The sequence below is a fragment of the Podarcis pityusensis genome (assembly GCF_964106645.2).
Source record: "Podarcis pityusensis genome assembly, chromosome: 12".
Taxonomy (NCBI): domain Eukaryota; kingdom Metazoa; phylum Chordata; class Lepidosauria; order Squamata; family Lacertidae; genus Podarcis; species Podarcis pityusensis.
This window is the reverse complement of record NC_138037.1, coordinates 34,572,146-34,585,033: the sequence shown is the minus strand read 5'-3', so window position 1 is coordinate 34,585,033 and position 12,888 is coordinate 34,572,146. Positions and strand designations below refer to the sequence as shown.

The window sequence follows — 12,888 nt, the reverse complement described above, 5'->3', positions numbered from 1 at the left end:
CATCATCATAGACTATGCCTGCAGTAAGTTTAATCTGGTTGTTCTGTTGAAAGAGAAGGGAAGAGGACCAAAGGAGTGAATTTCTAGTATGCTTCGCCTCCTCAGATAAGATGATGGCTTCTTGAACAGGGCACAGGAAGGCACTATAGCAAGGACAACAGCAGAAAGAGGCTGTCAGGGAAGAGGATGCTAACCACAATAGGGAACAAATTACATGGCAAAGGGTGACCTCTGGCAGCTCCAGTTAGGGCTGGAAAAGACCCCAATCTGAAATCCAGGATTACTGCTGCCAGGTAGCATAGACCAGCCTAGAAGTTCAGACTAAGTGAAAAGCAGCTTCCAAAACTAGACTACAAAAGTCTTGGGTTAACTGGCAATATTGTGGGGGTACCAATGTAGTGCCATGCAGCGTGGCAATGATGACCCAAAGGTGCAGATCCCTTGAAATGTCACAGAGGATGCTAAGGGACACCCTTGCATCATGTTGCACCGCTGACTATTTATTGATAAATAACAAAGAATGATGGATAGTGAATAAAGTCTGCATTGGGAAGATTGGTCATCTAAATATAAGTGAGAAATTGTTTTAAAAAGAAAGGAAAGGTAGGGGAAAGAAAATGAATTATCCCTGCCAATGTTTGGTTCCAACTCTTGACTAGAGTACGGCTGAGATAATTTATGAGAGAGTAATGATCAGCATCTGGAATCTCTAGCTCACCCCGGACGCATGACTGAGCTAGTTTTTATAAAGAACGTAGCAAGCTGGCGCCACAGCAAATGAAGAAAATGAGTTTAATCACTTTACAAGCTTGCTGCTCGTGGTCTTGCTGACTGGGTCTGAATGAGACGTGGGGTGAAACAGTGACAAAACGAGGAGTCTCATGCATATGCCGTTAGTGCTTCGTTTTTTTGTGTCTGCATAGGTCTGACAAGTAAAACTAGCTGATTTTGGATGTGATACACTAAAAGTCTGTGGTTCGTGGCAAGCGGGATGTGCAAAGTCCTTAAAATACCTGTTATTTATGTCTGCCCCGGGTGAGTCAGCAAAGCTACTTAGGGGACAGAAGAATGAGTGGCCGAGTAAGCTTAGAGATAGATGGCAATAGTAGCCTCAACCAGCCACTCCTGAGAGAGTACATATTAAGATCTGTGCATCTGTACATGTAATATCTCTTAATAATGGTCTTCTAGCACTAAGCAAAAACCATTAAATGTTGTTTTGTGAAGCAATGTGACAGATCTGAAGCAAACACGGCAGATTTATTTTTACAGCCACAAATCGGGGCTGATTCTCTCCTCTCACTGAAAAACCAACCATGTTAGGCAGCCGTACAGAGATTTCTGAACATAAAGGGCATTTGAAGTCGTAGAAAAGGAAGATTTGTCTACTATGAAGCTCTGGAATTGGGGTGCCACCACTCTTCTGCTCACCTTTCTGGATCTGAAAGGTGACAAAATGTTTTTAAAATGTAGACTAAAAGCACAGGCTGCAGACAATTCTTACCATTCAGAATCTAGCATCTTGCATAGAATTCAGTATTCAAATCTTTTTTAAAAATCTTCTTTTTAAGGCAGATTTATATATATTTATGGTTCTGAATGGAAAACCTCAAACAGTCACCATGCTTTTCCCTCACTCTTTGCTTTCTGTCTTTGGCAGGATAAGGACAAAGTCCCAAAGGTCTTGTGGGAGCAAGTAGTATAACTACTGATGCAGGTAAGAGAATGTCACCATGATAATTAGAGGGTTGGGGTTTTTTGCATTTTTGTTTGTTTGTTTGTTTACTAAATTTACTTCCCAAAGTATATGAGTGGCCATCATACCACTCATGGGAAGAAACACAAAAATCTGTAGTTAGCTTCACTAACAAAGAATCCTGCAAACAAGTCAAGACATATATGCTCACTAATATTTCAAACATCAACAGCACAGTTTGAGACCTCAGCCCTCAGCACACTTTATTATTATTATTATTATTATTATTATTATTAATATACTGCCCTATACCGAGAGGTCTCAGGGCAGTTTTACAGTGCATGCAAACAAGGCCTGTCATCTAATTAGGGTAATCAGACAATTGGGATTGGGACAGTGGCGAAGCATGGGTTGCTGGTGCCCAGGGTGGGCAAGCTGCCAAAGGCCCAAGCAGGGCCACATTATGCTACCTGCCTGGCTTGCAGGGGGGAGCCCAGCTGGCCAACACAGCCCTTGGTGGGCAAATCCCCCTGGTGCCTGCAAAGAGGAGCACTGGGCCAGGCTGCTCTGGGCTCGCCCCTTGCCCAGCTTCCTTCATCTGTGCCCGCTCACTGTGAGCCTAAGCTGCTGTGCCACCTTTGCCAGGGCGTGGATCCCCATGGAAGCCAACACCTATGTGGGGGCACCTGGTTGCACCTCCTCAGAATTTTGCACCTGGGGCCATGCCCCCCTCCCATGCTACACCACTGGATTGGGAAGCAACATGAATGTATATATAGCTATAGGTGAGAAATAAATGTCTAATCAGGACCAGGGATTAACAGGATGGCCAGGTATAAAATAGAACAGGGCTGCTGCACCTCCAAGAGTTGTGTAGAAAAATTATGTAGATCTTGGCATAACAAGTTACACCTGCTGAAAATCCATCTTGACTACACAACTATTAAAGGTGCAGGAGCCCTGCCTTCTGCTACATCAGACCACCCTATTTTAGTAAGGCATCGTGCCTCCCATAGTCACTCCAGTGCTATATTATTGTGAGGGAGTGGGTGGCGCTGTGGTCTAAACCACTGAGCCTCTTGGGCTTGCTGATTGGAAGGTTGGTGGTTCGAATCCATGTGACAGGGTGAGTTCCTGTTGCTCTGTCCCAGCTCCTGCCAACCTAACAATTCAAAAGCATGCTAGTGCAAGTAGATAAATAAGTACCACGGCAGTGGGAAGGTAAACGGCATTTCCATGCGCTCTGGTTTCCATCAGGGTGTTCCGTTTTGCTAGAAGCAGTTTAGTCATGCAGGCCACATGACCCGGAAAGCTGTCTGTGGACAAACGCTGGCTCCCTCGGCCTGAAGTGAGATGAGCGCCGCACCCCATAGTTGGGGCCCTTTATTGTCCAGGGGTCCTTTACCTTTTTACCTATATTAGTGTGATAACTACAGGATACATGCCACCACTGGTTATGAAAGTTGAATCTGTAACCATACCGAAGTGTGAGTTACTTTGACATTATCTGCACACTGGTGAGAGTGGTTTTATAGGCTTGTGTGTATGCAGACTGCCATTTCATCGTGACATTCTTTTCTTTGTAGTAAGGGAAACTGGCAGAACGGTTAGAAAAGAAACATATGAGAGTTGATATCGGTGTGCTTAGAAAGCTGGGGTGGGTCAAAGGACTCACTACGGAAAAGTTTGAATGAATTTACGAAATGAATGCATTTCAGTGGATGTTTAAAACTAATCTATCCCTGATTAAAAGAATTGTGAGGCAAATTAGCTCAATAAAAGTGAAGCCTTAATAATAATTATTACTCTTGAGAGCAATTAATGGAATATAATAATTACTTAGCTTTGACCAGGCTTGAAAGAATATCTTAGGCAACTATATTTTAGTGCTGAAAAATATAAAATGAGTCATGAACGAACTGTAGCATTGCATGGCTTTGATGAGCTGCATACACCTTTACTTCTAGGATTCAAGCAAATGAAGTGCGTGTGCGTGTGAGAAACATCACTTAATCAACCAAGTCATCGTATTCCAAGTGAAGTATTTTTCTTTTCACATATCATAAGTGAGACAGGGTCTTTCCAAATACCTAATTAGTGCTGTCAGTCAGTCTTGTTCAAGGAAATGTCTTACATGCAGGAATGGCACTAGTGAATGAATGTTATGTCTTGTATATGGATTTCTAAATAATATGAATAATAAAGAAAAACACCTAGAGTCTCCTTACAGCCATAAAGTGGCTGAAGGCTCTAAAGCAACAGCCTTTCTTTCAATGGTATATCCTCTCTGCTTGTTTTGCAATACACAGTACTCAGGGGCAGCTTGTAAGCTTGTCAGACCACGTCAGACGACTTTTATCCCACTGATGCTACTAAAGGGATATTGGTGTGGGTGCTGCTTTAGGTCAATTGAAGTCAAAAGGATTAATAAGGCCCAAGGTCAAGATTTCCAGCTTCTTGAGATTCACAGCCGTGACCCCACCCCAGTCTTTTATTATAGTGTTATGAGTTGGGGGTGGGGGGTATAGGGAGTTGGCTGTATGCAATGATGAGGAAGAGCAGCAGCAGGTGATAATGGCAGTGAGCTCACTGAGGGAGCCCATGGAGGTTGTCCTGTCCAAGGGCCTTCTACGTCATTGTTGCCATGTTACCAAAAGTAGAATGTCTGTCTTCAGATAGAAGGACACCCACCAAGATCTTTTTGCAGCAGGTCAGTGCGGACCACTTACTTTTTAAAATTCTCCCTGTGCACCTTTTGGACTGTATCTGTAGGTTTCCTCCTCTGTGTCAAATAACTGAGGTCAAATAAGTGTTGTTTGATTTTTATAATACAAGGAAGATGCATCTCCCTTGGAAGGTTCTGGACTCTCCTTCCTTGGAGGTTTCTAAGCAGAGGTTGGGTGGGCATCTGTCATGGATGCTTTAGTTGAGTTCCCTACATTGCAGGGGTTGGATTAGAAAGATGGCACTTGGGGTCCCTTCCAGCTCCATGATACTATGTTTTTCTGGATCAACAATATTTTATTATGTTCCTATCATTTTTTGTAATTGTATTTTGTATAAATTATTTTTAAAATATGAATAAAACATGGTCTATTTACAAACAAAACATTTAAATAGCTACCTTTCTACTGGTAGGATTGGGGACATGGGTGTAGCCAGGATTTTTGTTAGGGGGCAGGCTTTTGTTAGGGGGCAGAGTCTCAGATTTGTATTGATTTGTATTGATTTTTACTGGGGGGGGGGGAGCAGCTGCCCCCTTGCCCCTCCTAGGATACGCCCATTGCAGGGCCACAGGAAGGAAACAAGGTCAGAAGGTGGCCATGGTCAGAAAAAGGTTGGGAAACACTGATTTAAAGCATAGTTTTCCCCAGGGTGTCCAAATCTCTTCCAACAGAGCTGTACATAAAGCTGTACAGTAACATTTCCAGACTTCATGGGTTATGGGGTGATGGAGAGTGTATAATGCAGGGATGGGGAACCTGTGACCCTCCAGATTTTGCTGGACCCCAGCTCCCATCAGGTCCACCCAGTGTGTCCAATGGCAGAGGCAGTTTTAGTGCAGCACCACCGGTTCACCCACACTGGTCACACACCCAAGGAGGGTGGCTTCTGAAAGTCCTGTAAGCGCTTGCTCCGCTTCAGAGAAGGAGGTGTGAGGGCTCTGACAGTTCCCAAAGCTGAGCAAACGCTTACCCGGCTTTGAGAAGGTGGGGTGAGGGCGGGAAAGGGCATCAATTTTTGGCCTCACACAGGGCGCCATATCATCAGGATCTGTCCCTGCCAATGGTCACAGTCCAGCATTATCCAGAGAACTACAGATACCTAATCCCTGGCCTAGTGGCAAGACCCAAGTCTTTCCCCTAAAGAAACATGCAAAAGTTGACAATCCTTTCATTCCACTATAGGAGTTGAGCAAAGCTATTGTGCACAAATGTTTATGTGTCAGGAAGCATTGATATTTTCTTTAATGTACCGTATATGGATAAGAACAGTGTTTTCCCCCCCAGGGGGTACTCAAGAGTACGCAGTACCTACACCTCTTAAAAAGTGTGACAGTTTCTGTAACAACTTCATGGTGAGTACCAGCACCTATTTTTCTAGAAAACAAGCACTGGATAAGAGAAAGAGATTCAGATTTGATACAGGATCTTTACTAAAAGCACATTGATTAGATCCTTGGCTGACCGGTTGGTTTGTTTTTTACCCTAAAATCATACGCCCAAAACAAAGGACATAGAAATGTTGTAGAAATAGCTGTTTTAACTTTTGTTAGGTTTTTATCAGTATTGTCTGTTCTGGAATGAATTTTGAGTCCCCTACAGCCCTTGACAGGATTCTGTTTGGGTTTTGTGTTGAAAAAATCTCTCTGGGATCACAGAACAGGAGAACTAAAAATACAGAAAAGCTTGATTAATAATCAATTTGCAGACGTCTTCAGGAATCTGTCATGACACATCAGCCAAGGAAATGCAGGTAAAAATTACTTTTTCCACCACTAAAGGAGTCACAAATAGAAACGGTTTCCTTGGAGATTTAACTGCTGTACTTAAAAGCAAGAGGAAGTTTCTCAATAATGGGTCTGCTTCTGCCCAAGCCATTTAATTAAATCTCTCCATGTGATATAGAGACGGAAAGAGAGGGAAAGAAAAACAATACTAATTTTCTGAACAGCTCTATGTTTTTACATTAGTATCTCTTATCCAGCATGGTACAGTTATCTAAAAAGAAAAATAGCAAAATGTCACCATCTATCTGAGCAACAGACAATAGAGTCTAACAGCCCAATTCTATAGGTGTTTATGATAGATCCCACAGCATTCAGGGGTACTCATTTCCCAATTCATGCGATTTGAATTGCAGTCCTCACAGCTTCACAGAAGTTAGTTGTCACTAAATTCCAGCTGAAATTCAGCACAGATTTCAGCTTTCTGGTAAAACTGGGAACAACACACTGTGACCATATGGGATCTGGTTGTCTCACTTCTATGAAATGATCCCAGGATCACAATGGACCCCCATTTTGTGTGGCGCTCACAATACCCTCTCCAGATGTAATACCACCCAAGCAATTTTTCTATCTGTAAAGTATTGTTGTGTGTGTGGGGACAGGTTACCATGTCATACTGGTACAGTGGCATAGAGTGGAGGGCCCGGGGGGGGGCTTGGCCCTGGGCACAAATTTCTTAGGGGGTGCAACCAGGTGCCCTCACAACAGGCTCCCTCATTGAGGCCAGAGCCTCGGGTAGACAAGCCATGCCTAGCCCAGGCGTTCAGGGTTGGGGCGATGGGGGGTGCCTCCTTCTCCTCATGACTGTGTGTGCCGTGCTCCTAGGGCAGCCAAGAGGGAGGGAGGGGGAGGACACCACCACTACCGCTGCCCACCAAGGAGGGAGGGAGGAAGAGGAAGGTGGGAAAGCACTGCCAGAGCCACGTGTGTTGCCCAGAGTGCCTTTCTGTTAGGACAGGAAGGTGAGGCGACACAGCAGCGCTGCTGGCTTCCCGTTTCTCTGCCTTATCGCTGCTCCTAGATCAGGGCTAGTTTGCAAGGAGATACTCCCTTGACTAGATACTGACTGGCGAAGGGAACGACCTCTGCCCACTTGTCCCTCCCCGGGTGCTAGCAACCCATGCTATGTCCCTGCATTGGTATGAAGGAAGAACTTTGCCTTCTAAAATATTGTAACACGCCACCCCAATCTCCACGAGTGGTGTGAGATTCCAGGGGTTGCATGTGCACCTTAACCCAGGGTCTGTGTTTCCTTTTGGACAAATGGGGCACAGCAGAAACTGTGGTGTCTTTAAGATATACGGTTTATTTACACAAATATATTATAACCTGAACCTAGATGAACAACACCTGCTCCCCAAAGGTATCTTCTACTTAGGACGTGTTATCAGGATCATTTTTTATTTTTGAGTGTGGTGGCGGCATTGTCTTCAATGGTATGCGTCTTTTCTTGTTATTTCAATGGCAAATAGTTGTGAAGGAACGGCAAAATTATTTTTACCCCACTCCTTCACATTTATCCTTCCCATTAACATTTTTGTCATTCTGCAGTTGTACAGTATGTTTCACATGCCCGATGTGGACTGGAATGGTTTGGGGGATATAGTTGTGTTACACCTACTTTGTCACACGTCAATCATAGCTTTGATGGATGCTTTATCAGCAGGCAAAAGAAATAAAAATAAAGCAGGGTGAGACTAATGCCACACACAGCATGAAGCTAACAAAGATGCTTTGCTGTGACATTGTGCCACTTTAAATATTTCCAGTGCTGCTCATCCCTTGTTGTTTCCCCCCTGAACCAAGTGAACAGACAATCCTAGTTGTCAGTGCCCGCAATGGCATCTCAACAGATGGCAGTGAATGTAAACAACCATCTGTCTGTCCCGAATTTAAGCTTACGGACGGTGATAGGAAGAAATGTGCTATTATGCAACCACATCTGTGATAAGTTGATTTGCACAAGACCATCATCTTGTCTTGTGAGCTAAAGATACATTGATAAACCCTAAGGGATGGTACGAAACTTCCCAGAGAAATCCCCCACTGATCCAAACAAACAGAACATTTGGATCAAGTGTGAGAGGCTATAAATTTGGAAAACAAGGGGGAAATTGCTGCAAATGTTATATGCTCACATACTTGTAAAGTTTCTTTGAAAGGTTAAATTAGGACATATTGGAGAGGAATTAATTATGGGGTATGTTAATCTTGTGGTTGGTGTTTTTTATGTGCTTCAAAATCTACAGTAAAGGTGCCCAGATATTTTCATCACTCTGAATTTCTCTAAGCTTTAGGGAAAGTAGCAAGTATCAGAATATTAAACTTGATACTGCTTGCCACGGGGGGCGGGGGGCAGAGAGAGAAATATAGAAATGAGTGTAACTATATTATACACACCATATAAATACAGTGCTGGCAGATGCAAAAACATATACATAATATGTCCTAAAGAGTCTTGTGTGCCCAAAGGTGCATAAATCTGCATCCGTTTAAATAAAGGTGCCAAACCATACCACTTTATTTGGAGATTGCTTCCCTCCATAGAAACAAATGTGGATCCCTAAGCAGAAAAGCTGTTTTGGGGTGGGTGGTGGAAATAAATATGGAAGTTGTTTCAGCAGTTACGTAGTAAAAGTACATGAAGGGAAGGTGATACAAAGGTCTAGGAGGACACCTGACTTTGGCATCCAGAACAAATATATCAAACTTTTGTTTCCAAACTCAAAACATAGTAAAGAACTGTGGTACAAAAAAATGTGGTTTAAAAGTTCCTTTTAAACACTGGGAGCAATTGTCTCCTTAACACTGCAATTGTCTCCTTAAAAGTTCCACACCTACTTTCTAGAGAAAAATCTTCAAGTGTCAGATTAATAATAATAATAATAATAATAATAATAATAACAATGCTTTTATTATTTGTACCCCACCTATCTGCCTGGGTTGCCCCAGCCACTCTGGGCAGCTTTCAACAAATATAAAAGCATAATAAAACATCAAACATTATAAACTTCCCTATACAGAGCTGCCTTCAGATGTCTTCAAAAAGTTGTGTAAGTATGTATCTCCTTGACATCTGATGGGAGGGCGTTCCTCAGGGTGGATGTCACTACCCAGCAATATTAAGTAATATTAGAGATAGTAATACTAAGATACTTGATCTTAGGCAGAAGGCCAAGAAGTGCTACAAACCAATACAGGAAGGTTCCTTTATACCAGGTTAGCTCAGCATTAAAACTGGGACCTTTTGCCAGCTTTTGTTGGTAAGACAACTATGGCTGTACCTGGGCTGAAATAGCTTGGCCGCTGTGATCTTGGCACTGGTAACCTCAAACCTGGATCACTGCAATATGCTGTATATAGGCTTTCCTTGGGCTTAAGCTGGCAGCTGGAGGAACCTAGCCATTAGCTAGGTTTTTGACTGGGGCAAACTGTCGATTCCATTTAGCAGCTACAGAAATGCATATATTAGTGGAAAGTGTGCATGAAAATGAATATATCAGTGAAAATAACATACCAAATGTGTTATATTAGGGGAAACTGCTTGCAAAAATGTGTACATTAGTTAAAAGTGTGTATAAAAATGTGCTTGTTAGGAGAAATTTTCACTAAAATATTGCTTGGTTTTCCTTTTTTTGATATAATTTTTATTGAACAATAATAAACAATAATTTCCAACCGCTCTGCTGAGCTTATGATTCCCCTCCATCCCGCCAACAAGCTTTCCCTTTTCAAATCTATATCTCACAGTTTAATCTTATATTATAAAGTCCACGTCGTAGGGTTTATTTCAATGCTGCTAGTGTCTTCAAACTTCTACAATTAGTATCTATATAGTCAATGAATTGACTCCGTCTCTTTGGAATTTTAGTTCATCCTGGTTTCAAACTCTGCAGGTCAGTTTTGCCAGTTCCACATAATCCATCATCTTCGTCTGCCAACTCCTCCATCGTTGGTAATTCATGTAACTTCCACTTTTGGGCTAATAAAGTTCTCGCCGCAGTTGTGGCATACATAAATAGTCTTTGCTCTACCTTTGCAATTTCCTCTCCCATCAAGCCCAGCAGAAAAGCTTCCGGCTTTTTTGGGAAGGTAGATTTAGGCATCTTTTTCAGTTCATTGTAGATTAGTTCCCAAAATGATCTTACCTTGTCACATGTCCACTACATATGATATAAATCTCCATCCTTCTCTTTACATTTCCAACATAATCTAATACTCATTTCATGAGGATTTAAAATAAGCAATTAAGTCACATATTACTGTGAAATGGGGGAAATTGAATTTAAGATTGGAAAAAATGAGAAACTGAGAGGACCAGAAATTGTTTGGTCCTTCCATCCCTACAGGGGACATAGGCCTCCTCTGGTAGTGAAGTGTTGCCTAGCAACAGGATGCAGTTACCCTGCTGATTGGTGCCTCTCCTCACTTAGGTGGTTGGCCCTGGTTCTCAGTAGTTATAGGAGCAGTAGCCAAAAGAGGCAATTGGGGATAGTAGTAATAAAAGTCCTCTTCCGAGCCTTCTTGGTATTTCTGACCACCTCAATGCAATGCATTTAAAACACACTTATATCGCTTAAACAATCATGGCTTTCCCCAAAGAATCCTTGGAAATGTTGTGTGTTCAGGGCGCTGGGAGACATGACCTCTGTTCTCTTGCTTGCTTTCTTTAGGCAAACAATATTTGGCAGTAAAATGCTGCATCCATTCAGCTACCCACCCACAAAGCCACATACAAGTTAGTTTCAGCCTCCCAGGCAGGATCATGACAAAAGTTTGTCAAGTGATTGACCTGGATCACAATGCTAGAACTGAGCACTCTGTTATCAACAAATTCTGTCTTCAGTTACTATAATGAGCTAAACTTGTGTAAGCCTTGCAGATGCATCTACATGATTTATTCATTCAAAGCATGACTTGGCTAATTAAAGTACACCTTTTGCTTATTACATTTTATGGACTCCATTACTATAATGCAGGCAGCCCCAAGCAGCTTGAGACAGAAAATTGTCTCTGGGGTGGGGGAAAATATGAGACACACGTGTCCTTTATTTCATCCTTGCAGAATGTTGAATGGCGGCAGATGACATTTTGCAAAACAGAACAAATTGTGAGACAGCTACTATAAAATTGAAATTTACAGTCTTAAATAAATCTAAGAAAACATTCTGGATTGAAAGTGTGTGTACATGTGCAAACAGTTATATTAGTCATCTTTTCCACCCAGGTTAGCCCATCTTATCAACTGCTACATCATTTTACAATCAGGTAATCCTGTTAATTTCAATGGTATTCTTAGAAATTAACTAAAAATCACTTTTTTATAGTTCTGTGATGCAATATTAAGAAAAGGAAATTAGGAAACAACGGAATAGTATGTACAAAAAGTACAACAAACATACTTCATCACCTTAGTCTTTCTATTCTTCTTAAGAATTTCTGCTATCTGTATCTCATTCCCGTTTATTATAATTGTATATATCTAATATCTAGTTTTTCATGGACCCTGGCATTTTTATAGTATGTCATTTCCAGATGACAGGCTCAGTAAAAAAATATGGCTTCGGTAGCACTCAAGAATTTCATTTTGCAAATGTTATCAGGGAGATAGTAAGATTATCTGTGGATTCAATCAGTTGTGGGAAATTTGTAATACCTTGTCAACTCTTGGGTTAATATGTTTTATACATGATCCTCCTCAGAGTCCTTGAGTAGAATCTGTGTTTGTTTCAATCATTAATCTGTCTTCTTTGATACAAAATAGGCTACAGATGACCCTGTTATATTCATTAGGCAGATATGGTCCATAATATCAAAGTTAATCAAAAGAGTAGGTCCAATTTTAAAAATAAACAAATATTAGCATCCTATCACTAAAAAAAATACTCAGTCACAATCACAGAAATGGTGGGACAGTCACTCACTAAAGATCAAAGGTGCCATGCTGGGATGCTTCGATGATTCCCTGATCTCTTGAATTTGAAAGAATTTATGTGTTTCCTGGCTATGAGCAGTAAGAGAAGCTTCTAATAAGTGGGACAGTGGCTACTAAAAGTACAGGATCTCTGTTTTTGTTTGTATTAAAGTTATGGTGTACTTTTGTTGCAGGAAACTGAAGTCCTTTGCAGCTGTTTGGCACCATTTCTTTGTATCCTCAGATAGTAAAAAGGTTTCCATTTTTGCAACACCAGTTTCACACTTCTATATATTCGCACACAAAAAGTGAGTTGGAAGGGGGGGGGGAATTATTGTTGCTGTTTTATTTGAGTTTGTCTGATGGTACTGTGATAAATCTGCTATTACATATATTAGCTTTTTTCTTTTCTTTCTGTTGATGTTACAGTTCTGTTGGTGTATACTGTACGCCCTCCCATCAGATGTCAAAGAAATAAACAACTATCTGACGTTTAGAAGGCATCTGAAGGCAGCCCTGTTTCAGGAAGTGTTTTAATGACTGATGTTTTAAGGTATTTTTTATCTTTTGTTGGAAGCCGCCCAGAGTGGCTGGGGAAACCCAGCCAGACGGACAGGGTGTAAAAAATGAATTATTATTATTATTATTATTATTATTATTATTATTATTCCAATGCATCCCCCAGACTCCCCTACACATGCAGACTTCTACTCTCACCAAATTTCAAGGGACACCAGCATCTGCTCCACTGAAGTGAATGGAGAAAGT

At 41.6% G+C, this 12,888-nt stretch overlaps 1 long non-coding RNA gene across 1 annotated transcript; it reads left to right on the top strand.

Annotated features, from left to right (window-relative positions):
- Positions 1 to 11,040: 11,040 nt before the first annotated feature.
- On the top strand, positions 11,041 to 12,667 carry LOC308459237. Its single transcript, XR_013977935.1, has 3 exons — positions 11,041 to 11,474; positions 12,315 to 12,428; positions 12,550 to 12,667. It is a non-coding gene; the product is annotated as an uncharacterized lncRNA (long non-coding RNA).
- The last annotated feature ends 221 nt before the right edge of the window (positions 12,668 to 12,888 follow it).